This window comes from Ovis canadensis, chromosome 3 (assembly GCF_042477335.2).
Source record: "Ovis canadensis isolate MfBH-ARS-UI-01 breed Bighorn chromosome 3, ARS-UI_OviCan_v2, whole genome shotgun sequence".
Lineage (NCBI taxonomy): Eukaryota > Metazoa > Chordata > Mammalia > Artiodactyla > Bovidae > Ovis > Ovis canadensis.
The window spans coordinates 145,731,721-145,747,795 of NC_091247.1; the positions used below are offsets into that span (position 1 = coordinate 145,731,721).

The 16,075-nt window shown below is 41.9% G+C and overlaps 1 long non-coding RNA gene across 1 annotated transcript; it reads left to right on the forward strand.

The window, feature by feature from the left end:
• Positions 1–1,276: 1,276 nt before the first annotated feature.
• LOC138437352 (uncharacterized) lies at positions 1,277–14,113 on the forward strand. The gene is made up of 3 exons (XR_011255884.1): positions 1,277–1,409; positions 8,831–8,887; positions 13,426–14,113. It is a non-coding gene; the product is annotated as an uncharacterized lncRNA (long non-coding RNA).
• The last annotated feature ends 1,962 nt before the right edge of the window (positions 14,114–16,075 follow it).

Consider the following 16,075-nt stretch of genomic DNA (forward strand, 5'->3'; position numbering starts at 1 on the left):
TGAGGCTCCCAAACTGTGTGAGCCAGACTCTGTTCCACCTTCTTGGCCACATCTCACCAAGAAACCGGAAGCGGAATTCTACTCAGTACTCTGTGACTCTTATCAGCCTGTGCAGTCTGCACATTTATGTGGGGTCCCCGCAGGGGAAGTGAGCAGGGGGAGAGCAGGGCTCTCCTGCCTATTGTCTGCAAGCCTGCATGTGGAAAGCATGCATCATGAGGTGAGCAGTCTCAGGGAGGTCCTGTGAGCAGTCACAGCAAACCTGGAACCAAGCGCTGCCCTAAGCCTTTTACACGTTTGGGGATTTTCTCTTTAAATTCGTATAGCCCCTGTGAGCCTGCCTGTGTGTTTTTTTCTGTGGTTTTCCCCCCACTATGATTTCTGTTCTACAGATGAGGGAAACTGAAGCACAGAGTGGCTGAGTAATTTGTCTGAGGTCACACGGCTAGTTCCTAAAGAGAAGCCCTGGAACCCAGATGGCCCAGCTCCAGCCTGCGTTCTTAGGCTCTGACTTCCGTAGCCCTTACTCCAGCACAAGGGAGAGCACCACAGGGCCCCCATTCCTCCAGGAGCTGGGGCATGGAATAAACACCTACTGAGAGCACAGGCTGGAGAAGGCAATGGCAACTCACTCCAGCACTCTTGCCTGGAAAATCCCATGGACGGAGGAGCCTGGTGGGCTGCTGTCCACGGGGTCGCTAAGAGTCGGACACAACTGAGCGACTTCACTTTCACTTTTCACTTGCATGCATTGGAGAAGGAAATGGCAGCCCACTCCAGTGTTCTTGCCTGGAGAATCCCAGGGACGAGGGAGCTGGGCTGCCATCTATGGAGTCGCACAGAGTCAGACACAACTGAAGCGACTTAGCAGCAGCAGCAGAGAGCACAGGGGCTTGACTAGAAACAAGAATCACATGGGTGCAGCTCACAAAACAAACTTCAAAGAGGCCTAGTCCATAGCATGTATACAAAACAGAACTGATTCTGCCTAAGAAAAATGGCTGCTTCATTTAAATTGCCTTGTTGCTGTCTCATAACCACTGGGCAAGGGAGATAGAATCTTCTCATCTGATGCAAGAGGAAACTGAGGTGAAGATGGTTGTGTAACCAGGTCCAGATGGTGAAGCTGAGTTCTTTTCCTATTCAGTGAAGGCTCCTCAAAATTCAGAGCTTTGTCCTCACTCCTAAAAGTTGGCATCCATTTCAAGTAACTTCTCTTTGACGTAGAGAGTAAGGGGAAGTGTTTTCATTCAGGCAGTTACCAGATGCGCTTCCCAAACTCTGCAACAGGAAGCTGATGCAAACACACCAAAACATCCTGCTCAAGGCAGCCTGGCTGTTTAGAGACACCTCTAGCTGCAAACTATTCCATCCGAGGCTGACGGGGACTCTGCTGAGGGCGCTGTAAGGTAAAGGGGCGCCATGCTGGAGTCCTAGATCCCACTTGTCCAGAAGAGAAGGCATTTGAAGAACACTGCAAGTCAGGAGGGGATAAAGAGGAAAAAGTGAAAGGAGGAGGGAGGCGTGGGTGGAGGTTGGTTATGGATCAGACATCACAGCACAATCCAAGCTTTGATCCTCCCATCAGGATCTTCCTTCAACAGTAAAGGTTGCCCAGCCCATGCTGGTCAACCCAACATCTGCTTTGGCTGCAAAGCATCTTCCTGGAAAAGAAAAAAGAACTGTTGAGCCAGGGCTTATAGCCAAGATTTCAGGAGAGGAGGGTGCATTTTAGCTCTGAAGTACAAGACACATTGCTTCGAAGAACAGGGAGAAAAATGAGAAGTATAACTTTGTTTTTAGGCATAGAAGTAAAACTTTGTTCCAGTTCTATAATAACAGCTTCCTTCCTCCCTCCTTCAATTCCCCAACCCTGTGAGACAAGGACAATCGTACTAATGAAATCCGCAGTTGCAGAACCTGAAGATCAGTTTACATTGGGTTTTACTCTTTGGGGAAGATAAAAGGGGCAAGGTGTTAGACTTTCCAATGAGGCAAAGAGGCAAACAAAAATTACCCAGCATTTGGGTATCAAGGGTAGCAATGATTCGAGTAAGAGTATAACAAAGGAACTGTGTGGCTGAGTCAGAACCATAGTGACTTGTGTGAAAAACAAAGGGAAGTGAGTCCTGTCCTTTCTGGCCAAGGCGTGCAGGCAGCATGCCTAAAGCCTGGGGGCAGCCTGCTTTCCCTTGGGGCTGCTTGAGGGATTAGGTAAATATAAACCTCTTCAAATAACCCAAGATGTGAGAAATTGAAAGCATAGCAAGCTGGAGTAGTCATCAGAGGATATATTTAGGAGAGCTTATTTTGCAAGCTAAAATTACGGAACAACAAGATGCAGTCAATTAAAAGTATTAAAGGGTAAAGTTTCTATGATTGGGAGAGAGTTGCCATCTATGACAAAAAGTCAGAAGGGACCATGATTCTCCAAAGATCAGGCAATCATTTTAATAAACAGGCTCATTCTCCCTTGCCCCAACAGCCAGTTTCTACATCAAGACTAGTTCAAGATTTCAACAAGAGGAAGTGGTTTACAAAGGAATCAGCAGGAACCCAGAAATGTTTAATTAAAAAAAAAAAAAATGACCACACAAAGAAAAACTTGCTCTGTATACCATTTAGGTTACACGTGTTTTTTAAGTAGCAAAGGGTAAGAACTTTAAAAACAGACACTGCTACAAAATTTCACTATAGTCACAGAATTCTGTATAGCCTTTTAGGTACTGTCATATCCCTTACCTTGGTGGAGCCTCATAATTCCCTACTTAGGTAGAGCAAGAATTATGGTCATTTTACAGATGAGGAAACTGCAGCTCTGGAAGGTTAAATATATTGATATGGTCACACAGCTAATAGGGCAGGACTGAAATATGAACCCTGTCCGCATCATGCTTTTTTTCCATAGGTTCCTCAAAAAAATAAAATCTGGGCTCAGCTAATACGTCATCAGTGTTTTTCATGTGCCAGACACATGCTAAATTATTTGTATTTATTGTTTCATTTAATCCTCAACCACTTTCCTCAGTTGACAGATGAGGAAATAGAAGCACCGAGAAGTGAAACAACTTGCTCAAGGTCACAGAGCTTGTAGGTGGCAGATTCAAATCCCCAAGAGCGGCCACATTTTAAAGAGGTCATTTGGTGTGATTACACATAAATAATTATTCTATGGTCTTTTTTTATGCTTATTGAAATATTATCAATTTATGTGATTTTTCTGCTTTAATTTTCACAAAAACACTTTAAGGTGTGTAATACTGTTCTTCTGGATCCAACATTTAAAAAGCTCTGTATCTTTTAAAATGTTACTAAAGCTGAGCGCCTTTGCCTATGTTTCATCCTCTCTAAAATGAGAAGGTGAATGGTTATCATTAAGATTAGTTTATTCATGGAAAACACTTGTAATTAGCACCAAGTGGTGCCCATGGCAGGCTTCTGCCTGTATAAACTATTTTCATTATTGCCCATGGCCTGCCTTCCCCAGTATGGCTAAGAACTTGAGCTGTAGAAATCCACTTACTACCATTAAGGCAGATGCATATGTCTCGCCAGCATTCAGGATGTGCTTTAAAACAAATTGGAATAAATGATCAAAAGTTCAAACAAGAAAGTGAATGGCTGATAACAAAATTACCAAGTTCAAAATGATCTGAAGGACCTGGAAATAAATGCCTCCAAAGAGGAGTAAAATGGAAACCACATTTTTTTTTTTAACTTTCCAAGAAATACATTTCACTTAATCCACTGTGAACCACATTTCTGTTAAAATGAAATGATTATTTTCCAAAAATAAGTAGTATGAAGTCACATTAAAAGCTAATAAAGTCCACGTCCAACTATAAGAGAGCCTTATTGAGATCTCACTTAAAATTGAGGAAGGAAATCTGTGGTCAGGTTTTTATTTCATCTTTAATTTCCCACGGTTTTCAAAGAGCCATATTACAACTCTCTCTCAAACATGTGCAAGGAAGTATTGTGATTGTGAAAATAGATACTCCGAATACCTAAGCTAAATATTTACATTCTGCCTTTTTTAGTTGAACAATTGACTTTGTTCTTTAGCATTTAGGTCAAAATATTTAAATGCTGTAAAACATCAATAACAAGAGGATATGGCTTTTCACCAGATAGTCTAAACTTACTGGTTTTAGCAAAAGCTTCACAAGAAGGAATTGGGCACTTGAAAAAATGTTAACTTGCATACACCCTGGAAATAAGGAGAAAAGGGTGGGGGAGGTGTCAGTCATTTATTCTTTTTGGCACAACACCACATTTCTTCCACTTCCTTATGTTTATGTAGTTAAGACTTGCTGAGCATTTACACCTACTTACATCATTGCAACAATAGCTTCAATTTTCTGACTTTACATAGGATTTACTTCAAAGTAGTTCTTGGATTGACATGCCTTCGTTTATTTATTTTCAGAGCATGTCTGTCCATAATAGGTATGGGACTAGCATCTTATCTTTATCCTACAAAATTAAAACTGGAGGTACTAGGGGATGAAGGGACCTGCCTCCCAAAGACCAACTATTATTAGGAAACTTGCCTTATAACTCACATCTTCTTTAATATGGTAGGGTGTTTTCCCACTGGATTATTTTTCCTTCACATAAGGGAGCAGCCAGGTTGACAACTGGGCAGGACAGACTACCTGGGCAAATTCCAAGAACATTTTTGGAGGATGGGTTAATGTGACCCAGCAGTGGCTCTGAGGCTGGAAAGAAAAAGGGAGGCTCAGAGAAGTGTGTATGTCTTGTGATATTCAGTGAGCTACATGTAACTACTGTTAACAAGACAGTCAAATCAAGCTGTGTAAGAAAAGGTGAGAAACAGAAGTGTTTTCTAACAAAGTTCTTTCCTTGTTAGTTTCATCCGAGGCTTCCGCTCAGGCCCTATGTTTTGTGTGCGCCTCGTGCCTGCCCAGCCCGAGTTCTCCTCTGTGTTATTGGAACTGCTGTTGCAGGAGCTGGAAGGCCAGCTTCCGCAGCCGCCAGCTCGGGGCAAGAGGCTTTATGCTAGGAGACTACAGAGGGGAATGTCCGACTGCACCAAGCCGGTGATATTGATGACGCTGGAATGGCACATTCTTCAAGAAGGAAGCCATTCAGTCACCCTTTGCTGCAAAAGCCACGAGGAAACATTTGGATTCCCGCAGTCACTTCTCTCAAACCTGACTTGAGCTGCCAGGACTGAGTCACTTTCTTTCCACTGTGGCTCACATTACAGGTGGCAGGTTCCACCTGTTTCAATATTTGAATGATGACAAAAGTGACCCTTGAGAGCTGAGTGACGCGGGCAGCTGAGCAGGCTTCCACACCAATTGTAAGAGAAACCAAATAACCTGCCCTCTATAAAAGGGATTACAAAGACAAATAAGGCCAAAAGAGGGTGTTCCGAGAGGCTCTTTTGTCTAAAGCTCTTTCTGGGGGTTAACGAGTGTTGGAGGGATCAGTTTAAACAGTAACAAGAGAGGGCATAAGCTTAAGTTACAGCAGAGAGAATGAAGGTCAGATATATTAAGGACCTTCTGAACACGAGAAAGCTAACACAGGAGAAAGAATAGACCATGCAGATCTCTGAAGTAAGATCTGTCACAAGTCTTTCTCAAACTAGGATTTTCGGCAAGGAAATAGGTTTCTGCCCAGTGAGGCACCTTGAGAAGAGAAGATTCAAAATCCTTCTTTGTGATTTTGAAACACTCTTCCCCTCAATCCCTCCATCCTCGCCCTCCAGTGCAAACCTCACCATTATCTGTTTTGTGTGTTAATTGCTATAGTACTGACTATAATACCAGGAACAGATTTCTCACAGCTCTGCTTTTCACCGCATTCACCTTCTCCAAAGCACTACCCCTTTCCAACCATCTCTCATGAGAGGATGAGTGATTAATTAATAATGATTTAAGCAATGGGGAGAATTTTACCAGTTCTCCTCCATCTTAATCTTGCCAATCCAAGAAGTCACAGAAAGAGGGGACAAGGTTAGGGAGTGGTAGAGTAAACAAGCAGTTTAAAGAGAAGCTCAAAAGATAGGGGGTTTTGTTTTGCTTTTGCTACTCAATGTTTTGTGCAGCTTTGTGTTCGTAACTCCACTGCTCTCTGCCTGCTTACCTCATAAAGCCTACCCATGTCTTCTCCTGATGCTATCTAAATAACAAAGAATCCAGCAATCAATATAGAGTCTTTCTTCCTCCTGTATCTGGTCACTCACACTAAAGGTTTCTGGAAGATATAAATTTCCATCATCAGAATCTCAGAAAATGACCATGAGTTGGACAAAGCTGGCCCTTTCAGTTCAGTTCAGTTCAGTTCAGTCGCTCAGTCGTGTCCGACTCTTTGCGACCCCATGAATCGCAGCATGCCAGGCCTCCCTGTCCATCACCAACTCCCGGAGTTCACCCAAATTCATGTCCATCAAGTCGGTGATGCCATCCAGCCATCTCATCCTCTGTGGTCTTCTTCTCCTCCTGCCCCCAATCCCTCCCAGTATCAGAGTCTTTTCCAATGAGTCAACTCTTCACATGAGGTGGCCAAAGTACTGGAGTTTCAGCTTTAGCATCATTCCTTCCAATGAACACCCAGGACTGATCTCCTTTAGAATGGACTGGTTGGATCTCCTTGCAGTCCAAGGGACTCTCAAGAGTCTTCTCCAACACCACAGTTCAAAAGCATCAATTCTTCTTCACTCAGCTTTCTTCATAGTCCAACTCTCACATCCATACATGACCACTGGAAAAACCATAGCTTTGATTAGATGGACCTTTGTTGGCAAAGTAATGTCTCTGCCTTTGAGTATGCCATCTAGGTTGATCATAACTTTCCTTCCAAGCAGTAAGTGTCTTTTAATTTCATGGCTGCAATCACCATCTACAGTGATTTTGGAGCCCCCAGAAATAAAGTCTGACACTGTTTACCAGTGCTTATATGATGTGAATAATATTTATCTCTCTCTGAAGTCTATAGTCTCTCACTAAAAGAATTTATAGAACAAGAATAATCTTGTGATTAAAGATTATTTTAATTTAGGAATTGTTAGTGAATTCAATTATAATAAAGACATGGGGATAATTGTATTTCATGTCTGAAAAATCAATATACATTTGATGCCTTTCTTTAACTGCTACTAGCACTGATATTTTCAGGATTAAAACATCTGTAGTTAAACCATCACAATTCAGCATTTCCCACTGAGGAAAAGGCTATGGCTGGATTTTCATTAGATGATGTTTATGGACTTTTTATCAACGAAGATCATGGGATCCAGTCCCGTCACTTCATGGCAAATAAATGGGGAAACAATGGAAACAGTGACAGACTTTATTTTCTTGGGCTCCAAAATCACTGTAATTGTGACTGCAGCCAAAAAATTAAAAGATACTTGCTCCTGGGAAGAAAAGGTATGACCAACCTAGGCAGCATATTAATTAGCAGAGACATTACTTTGCCCACAAAGGTCCATATAGTCAAAGCTATGGTTTTTCCAGTAGTCATGTATGGATGTGAGAGTTGGACCATAAAGAGGCTGAGCACTGAAGAACTGATGTTTTTGAACTGTGGTGTTGGAGACTTTAGAGAGTCCCTTGGGCTGCAAGGAGATCAAACCAGTCAATCCTAAAGAAAATCAATCTTGAATGTTCATTAGAAGGACTAATGCTGAAGCTGAAGCTCCAATACTTTGATCACCTGATGCGAACAGCTGAGTCATTAGAAAAGACCCTGATGCTGGGAAAGATTGAGGGCAGGAGGAGAAGGAGACGACAGAGGATGAGATGATTGGATACCATCACTGACTCAATGGACATGAGTTTGAGCAAGCTCTGGGAGATGGTGAAGGACAAGGAAGCCTGGCGTGCTGTAGTCCATAGGGTCACAAAGAGTCGGACACGACTGAGCAACTGAACAACAATGAACTTTTTATAATCATTAAGCCTCATCACATAACTAGATTTTCATCTTCTACAAAACTTTAAGGATCAAAACAAATATATTAAGCAAGAAAGGATGGATGTGTTGCTGTATCTCCTCATCAAATGGGAAAAATAGCATAGGAAAACAGCCAAGTTTACCAAAAATCACAAATACAGATCATCGAGATAAAGACAGAGAGCAGAATTCCTGAATCCCAGGCAAGGACAGATGATTCTGTGTCCTCTCTTCCACTGTGACACACGTGCCCAAAGGGATGTGCAGCTGACACACTGTTTGTCCCTTAACCCCCCTGGGATTTACAGGTAACACCCAGGCCCACAGAGTTGAAGTCACATAGCTAGTAAGAGAGGCCTCCTTCCCACCTAATGACCACGGCCCTCTCCCAGACACTGATCTGTTCATCGCATGTTCCATCCCAGAGCAACAGGAACAGACTGCCTCATTCATTCAGCCAACATATACTGAGAACCTAGCAGGCTAAGCCCCAGGAGGAATGGCTAAATCTCATCTGCTAAAACACATTCCTCGCTCCCCTCAGTGGGGGAAAAAAAAAAAGAGAGAGAGAGATCAGAAGTCAAAATGTACAGGGCCCTAGGTAAGGACAAGGTTTGGACAGGCTTTAAGGTTAGACAGACCTGGATACATAATCTGACTACACTTTGCTAACGTGTAACCTTGGGCTTCTACATCCTCTTCTGTAAAACTGTGAAAATTCCTCAGAGGTGGTTTATGAGGATTAAATGAGATAGCACTTAAAAAATAATAATAATAACATAGTGTCTGGACATAGTAAGGGACTGAGTAAGTGTAAGCAGTCAGCGCTACTGACTTACACCAGGCTGGGAGTGAGAAAAGTATCAATACTTCTGCCGCTTTTTCTTTCTTCTCCCATCAGATGGCCTCGGGGCACACACCTCATACCATCTGAACCACATCAATATGAGAGTTATGGGTAAGTTACAGGCGGCCTTGCAAGGCCACTTTTAGTGGACTCTGTGTGTGAGGTTTCCTAACTCTGTGTGTGTGTGTGTGTGTGTGTGTGTGTGTGTGAGAGAGAGAGAGAGAGAGAGAGAGAGAGAGAGGCTTTCTTGCTAAACCATGGCTTTTAAATTCCTTAGAGTCTATGAGTCATCCACCTGTCCAAACTTGTACATCTTCTGCAAGTAAAACTTCAGAACCTTGCCTAATAAGTTTTTGGTTAATAGATACCAGAAAAGATGAGAATTACTAAACTGAGAAGCAAAAAGAAGTGTACTGAGTTTCCCCCAATACACCCTGTATGCATTGTCTCTGTAATTCCTTTAATCCATAACCATGCAAGGCACTCCATGAAAAGAGACACGGGATACTCTGAGTTCCCCTGGAGGACTTAGGATAAGTGCTGGGAAACACAAAGTGACGGGCATGGAGATGCCCAGGCAGTCAGAGCTATATAAAGACAGGCGCGTCAGTGCTCAGAAGGGCGAACATCTATAAGACACAGGGGTTAGCAGGATGACAGTCAAGAGGGAAGCAAGACAACACCTGTTTGGAAACACTTCAAGGAAAAGAGTTCTGAAGGGCAGTGGGGTGACAGGCAGATGTCAGAGTTGACAAGAGGGAGCAGAGCAGAGATGGCAGGAGATAACAGAAAAAGTGACCACTGGAGAGCAGAGCAAAAGTGAAGGGATTTGCCAACTTCTCCAGGACCCCTTGACACCTACATAGTCGGAGAGAACCAAAGAGTGGAGTATGGCAAATTAGAAGCATATATAATTATGTTGTCCATTTTCCCCCTTCCATGTTCGTTTGTATTAAATGTGGAATACAGACAAATGGTATTTAACTTTCTACTTACACTTATCATAGTGGGAATGTGCATGCCCCAAACCCAAAGTCATACAAACAACTTCAAAACCCCAGAAGTGAATTATTAGCCTCACATGGCTCACTGAAAAGTGGAAGCATCCAGGAGGAACCGTAGAAGTTCTTTTAACTACAGAACTACCTATAATTTAAAGACAAATAAACTTCCAGAAATGGTTTTGTTAACATGGCTTGCCATATATGATGGCAAGTTTTTAATGACTAGAACATTTACAGTTTTACTTTTTGAACAACAATGTCTAATCCAGCAGTACTGTGTAGTCAGTGGAGACTTTTATAAAAATACTCGTTGACTAAGCTGGTCATGCCCTTGACTCAGGTCATGAGACTCACAGGCATATTCCTTGCAAGAAACTTTGACTAGATCCTCCACGAAGGCCCTGTGGGCCATGTGGGTGACAATTTATATATTAATAGTAAAATAATATCTCCTTTAAGGAGCACATTTGAGGTGACAAACGCTATTCTAGTGCCTTCCTCCTCATCATCTCCAATCCTTAATTAAGGAATCCCACCCTGTAATAAAGCAGATGTCTTTAGATATGAGAAAACAGGGGCTTTGAAGGAGAGACCGTGTTCCCAAGTTGCATAAGTCATGGAAAAGAGACTACAGTCCAGCTCTCTTGAATTCCACAGCGAGGTTGGGGAAGGGAGAGGGTGTCTTACCTAAGAATCAGATTACACGAAGAAATCTCTTAAATCTATGCTTTAAACTGAAAAAACAAAACAAAAAACAAATGAAAAAAACTATCTTTGTAGACCTGTAGATAGTTTTTCAAATAGAAAATTAAATACCCAGTAAATAAGCCCCAACAGTTACCCCTGTAAGGTTGGAACTAGACCCTGAACCGCAACTAAGAGCCCTTCCCCAACCCATCCCCTGAGGAAAGGAGGTCAGATTCTTCCAGGCACCCCAAGGCCTCCATCCCATCAGCCTGCCAGAAGTTCTGCTCTCCAGGTCTGACCCCAGAGGTTGAAAATAATTGCAGTCTGAGCTCTCACCTCATTGCCACTGACAGCTAAAATCAATCTTACTAGTCAAGACAATCTCATAGGAAACAATCCATAATATCCTTGAGACATTTGCCTCTGAGAAAGATGGATCTGGTACAGTCGCCTCCGCGCCCACCCTGGCCCCTGCTCGGCTGGCAAGGGGAGGCGCCTGTGGGCGGAGAAGAGCCGCCAACCCCAACACCGGCCTGGCCTCCCGCTGGCTCCGCATCCTCGCCCCCAGGAGGGTGCCTGGCCCGCGCGCAGGAATAACAGCAGCCTCCACCGAGGCAGCAGCGGGGAAAAGCCAGTATGTTCAAGTTGTTGTTTCTGGCTGGGTGAGCAAGTCTAGACCTCGGGAACTAAGAGGCCGCCTGGGGACTGGCAGAGGCCCGTGTGGAAACGGGGCTGCCTCTCCTGCGTCCTGCCTGACTTCCAAGGTGACGCCCACTGCTCCTGCACTCCCCGTCTTTTTACCTGAACCCCAGAAAAACCACAGTCACCACCTTGGGAAATCACTGTGACCAACACGCCCCGGGGAAGGCATTTCTAGCGCAATTGGACAATGCCAGCCATTCTGCACTCTTTAAGAAGGTGTAGGTGAGGGGGCTGGATGAAGTGTGAAGCTGTGACACTGTGACTTTATACTGTGAGACAGGAGATGGCCAGGATATACAGTAGAGCCTAGACAAAGCCAAAGTACTGTTGATCACAATAGGAAGAAATTAAAAATCTAGAAGAAAAGGGGGATTAATATTTAACACTGCATCCTTCATAAAGAAGGCACAGCTTCTGAATTCACATCGCTTGTATTTTCCAACACAAGAAAATGTTTATCCAGCTGCAAATGTATTTGGAATGCATATTATTCTACAGTCCCTCTTTCCAAATTCTATTTTCAAAGTCCTTCTTTTATTACTTTTATTTTTTGCTAGATCTTTTTAATATTGATAATCATCTTTTTGAATCTCTTCCTCTCTCCTAGTTTGAATCTCTAGGAAAAATGATAATAGTAGTAGTAAAGTCAGATATAAAGGAAAGAATCAAAAAGAAAGAAGGCTTTAGATCTGAATCCTGATTTCAGAATTCCGTTTTGAAGCATGATTTCTTTCTAAGCTGCGTTTATGAACACGTGCTCCACAGTGGCTTAATGATCCCTTTCCTTAGAAAACATCCTGAATTTCAGGACCCATGCCCTTTCTCCTCCACTTGCATTGCTTTGGTTTAATCCCGCCTTTACTTTTTTGCCTCTCACAGAGATCGGCAGCCACTGCTTTCCAGGGCTCCAGGCTCACCCTCTCCATGCCACCCTACCCTACTGCTCTGATACCCAAGTAGCATCCTAAATTTTAAATCTCTTAATGTTCGCCTTAAAACTTTTCGTTGGCTATCTATGACCTAGAGCAGAGGTTCTTAATAGTTTGGGACATTTGATTAGAGTTTTGGTCACTCTTTGTCACTCTTTAAAAGCAAATCACTCAGGATAAATAATAAATCCTGAGTTAAGAATTTCTTCCTTGGTCTCGAGCAGAAGTCACTAAAGTGGTGTGGTGTACCCTGGGGATACATTAGATGGCCCATGGTGGTACAGAGAAAACAACTGTTAGCACTTTTATGTTTACACATTCTTCGTCTTTAACAAAACTAAAAGAATATGATTAGGAGGTCATTTAAATGTATACTGATACTGATGTTTGAAATGACACTGGCACTCTTGCCCTGTCTGGCTTTTACCTAACACATCGAAGGTTCTCTAAAAAGAAAGGAAATTCCACAAACACTGGGTAATGCTGCATCCTCATTCATTTCTTCACCTTCACCTATGGTCATGATTTGCATGCTATAGGTTGTAAGATGCCATGGATGGTTAGGTTATGAAAACTGAGTCCTTCATAAAGGAAATTCTTTGCAATTCTTTGAAGTTAGATGAAAAATTTCACACCCATACCAGTCTGCTAGTTATTTTGTATCCAAATAATTAAAAAGAGTTATTCCACTGCAAGATGATTTGCATATTTTCCTTTTGCAAATGACAAGGATCCCAAGCTGTCAGACTTTTTCATGTGAGAACTAGTGGCTGCCAGAATTATGCAGATATTTTCAGGAAAAGGAATATGCTTGGTCAATCTCTTTAAGGTAAAGATGGCGTTTTGATGGTGAATCAGAATGTAACTGCTTTTCTAAAATAATTTGCTATTTTGAAAATGGGTATGGTAGGCAGTCTCTGAGGTTGCCCCTCCCCCTCCCCATCCCCTCTTCCTGGTGTTCATGCTCTTGTGTAACCCCTTTCCCCTTGAGTGTGGGCTGGACCTCAGGACTCACTTCCAACAAAAAGAATATAGGAAGGTCGAGTTCATGCTCAGTCGCTCTGTGGTGTCCAACTCTTTTGCAACCTTATGGACGATAGCCCACCAGGCTCCATGGGGTTTTCCAAGCAAGAATACTGGAACGGGTTGCCATTTCCTTCTCCAGGGGTCTCCCCAGCCCAGGGATTGAACCCACATCTGCTGTGTCTCCTGCACTGCAGGTGGATTCTTTACTGCTGAACCATTAGGGAAGCCCATAGCAAGGTTACCTTTGAGATTAAGTTACAAAAAGACTGTGATTTCTGTCTTATGCTTGCTCTCTTTACAGAAAAGCCAACTGGTAAGGAAGTACTCTCTCTGCAATAGCTATGAAGTCTCAAGTGAGGTCTGCCAACAGGCATGTGAGTGAACTTGGAAGCAGATTCGCCCCCAACCCAGCCTTGAGCTGCCTGGAAAACTGGCCACCACCCCAGTTGTAGCCTTGAGACAGGAGAATGCAGCAAAACCACCCCTAGATTCCTGACCACAGAAACCATGAGATAATAAATGTCTGCTGTTTTAAGCCACTAATTTTAGGGATACTTTGTTACACAGCAATAGATAACTCATGCGAATGGAGAAAGCTTTCCAATCATCAATGAGCTGATGGCTGAAAATCATATGAATGCATTTCATTAAATAAAAGAAGATAAAAAAACTCTCCCATCTGCACATTAAAAAAAAAAAAGAAACAGAATTCGCTAGCCTATTTTTTTTTAATCCCAGATAAAATTATCAGTGGATTTGAACTAACTGCTAAAAATACAGAAATGCAACACCTTCTAAAGAGTTTTCAATAATGAATGAGTGATTGACACCAGAGAAGATGAAGTTATTAATTAAACTTCAAGAAAGATCTGAATGTAGTGCTCAAAGTAAATAGAGTTGTGATTTGGTCAATCCTGCTAACAAACACTCCTGTTGAAACTCTCTTTGTGTAGTATCTTGTTTTGATTAAAACTAGAAATTAAAATAAACTGAACTTAAAACCAGTCCTTCAAATTACCCTATCACAAGGTATCACACAAAAGTTTTCAAAAATATATAACATTTTCAAACACATTGCTCATGCTAATATTTAATAATATTTTTGTGGGAGTAAAAATTTTAAATGTTGTCTATGTAATCTTATCTCTGTGTATTTTGTAAGAGATACAATAAACTAGTATGATGTACATGTACATAAACAATTAAATATCAATATAAATTATTAAATAACTACCTAGTTGGAGAGGACAGGCTCAAGTTATTTTAACAATTGAAACAGTTTATATATCCCTGACCTTGAAGGAAAGTCCAAATGCTTTCCCTGAGTGTATATAGCTTCCACCTATCTTTCTAGCCCTGTGCTTAGAGCCACTTGCAATTCTCAAGACACTCTTCAGTATGCTTAGAAGTGAATCCTCCCCCAGAAGCCTTTCTTCCAGCACCACCCCTACCTGGCCGCTATGTTTACTAAAAGTTTCTTCTCATATTTCAATGGTCAGCTTACTTGTCAGCTATTCCACGGCATTTCCTCTTCCCCTTCCCCTCCCTCCACCTCCCCAAATATACAGTACCTTTGTAATTCCTTGATTACAGGACTTACCGCACTGTGATAAACGTCAAGGATTTATTTTTCATCTACCCTTATCAAACTGATGGCATCCTACAAAATTTTCTCAGTAGATGCATGTACAAATGAACTCAGTTTTTCAGATCATTTTCCTCCATGGTTCAAAGCCTAACAAGGTGAGAAGAGACTCTTCCTTCATCTTATCCTGGCCAGCTATCTGGAAATTTTACCACCAAGATTCTGTTTAATAAACTTTTAAATATTTTTTCCAAAATATTTAAAAATTGATTTAAGGGCCAGATCCAGCATTTGAGAGCAGCTTTCTTATAACATTGGGCAAGCCAGCATTGTCTGCCAGACTGCCTCAGGTTAAATCTACTTCTGCCACTTGGGCACATTAAATATTCTCATGGCACTCAATTTCTTCATCTAGTAAATGAGGAAAATAATCACTAATGCATATAGGTGTGGCACAGAGTAAAAGTTCAATAAGCGTTGGTTATTATCCTGTGCTTTTGATATTCAGCAAATGAGTAATAAGTGTTAACTAAGCTCCCAGAGTGGATCTCCCATGTACCTACCCCAGTGAACAGATACGTGCGTCCACAGAGAGAGGCATCTTAAGGACAGGGCTGTGTCTACTTTTATTTTCATTGTTGTAACCCCAGTGCCTGGCATAGAGTAGGCGCTCCATTAATGTTTATTGATTTATTTCAAAATTCCCCATACATTCCTGCCTTGTACAGATTTGAATTCACATTGTGGTTCAGACCACCCTTTGGAAAGTATTCTCAGGGCGGCTATTGTCAGAAACAGGATGTGGGGAAACAGTTAACGAGGCTGATGTTGCAGGAAAAGCTGAGAAAGAGACATGGGAGGAAATTATGGTTCAATAGGGTCCAAAAGTCTATCAGTAATGTGATGGGAAATGATTCACAAATGCAGTATTTACACACAAGTACAAAATGTTCCAGTGACTTCAAAAAGTAAAATGGCTTATTTTAAAACAAACAAACAACAACCTTGACATATTCTAACACAGAATAAAAACTGTTTAAAATTGAATCAGTGTTGTAGTCAGAATTCTTTCAGTTATAGGTGACTAATGCAAAGTTAACTGCTATAAGAAATGAATTTTATGGGCTTGCATAAATAAGAGTAGAGGTTTGTCTCGGATAAGAGTAGAGATTTGTCTCGGAGACATGTAAATTGTCGTCAGGTGGGTCTTTCATCTATTTATTCCTTTATTTATACATCTACATGTCCATCTCTCTGACTTCCAATCTATCTCCCTAGCTTTTGATTGTCTCTTACTTCAGGCAAGTGTTCTCCATTTGGCAGAGAGAAAAAGGGGCAAAGCCACCAACAACTCCAAGCATACATC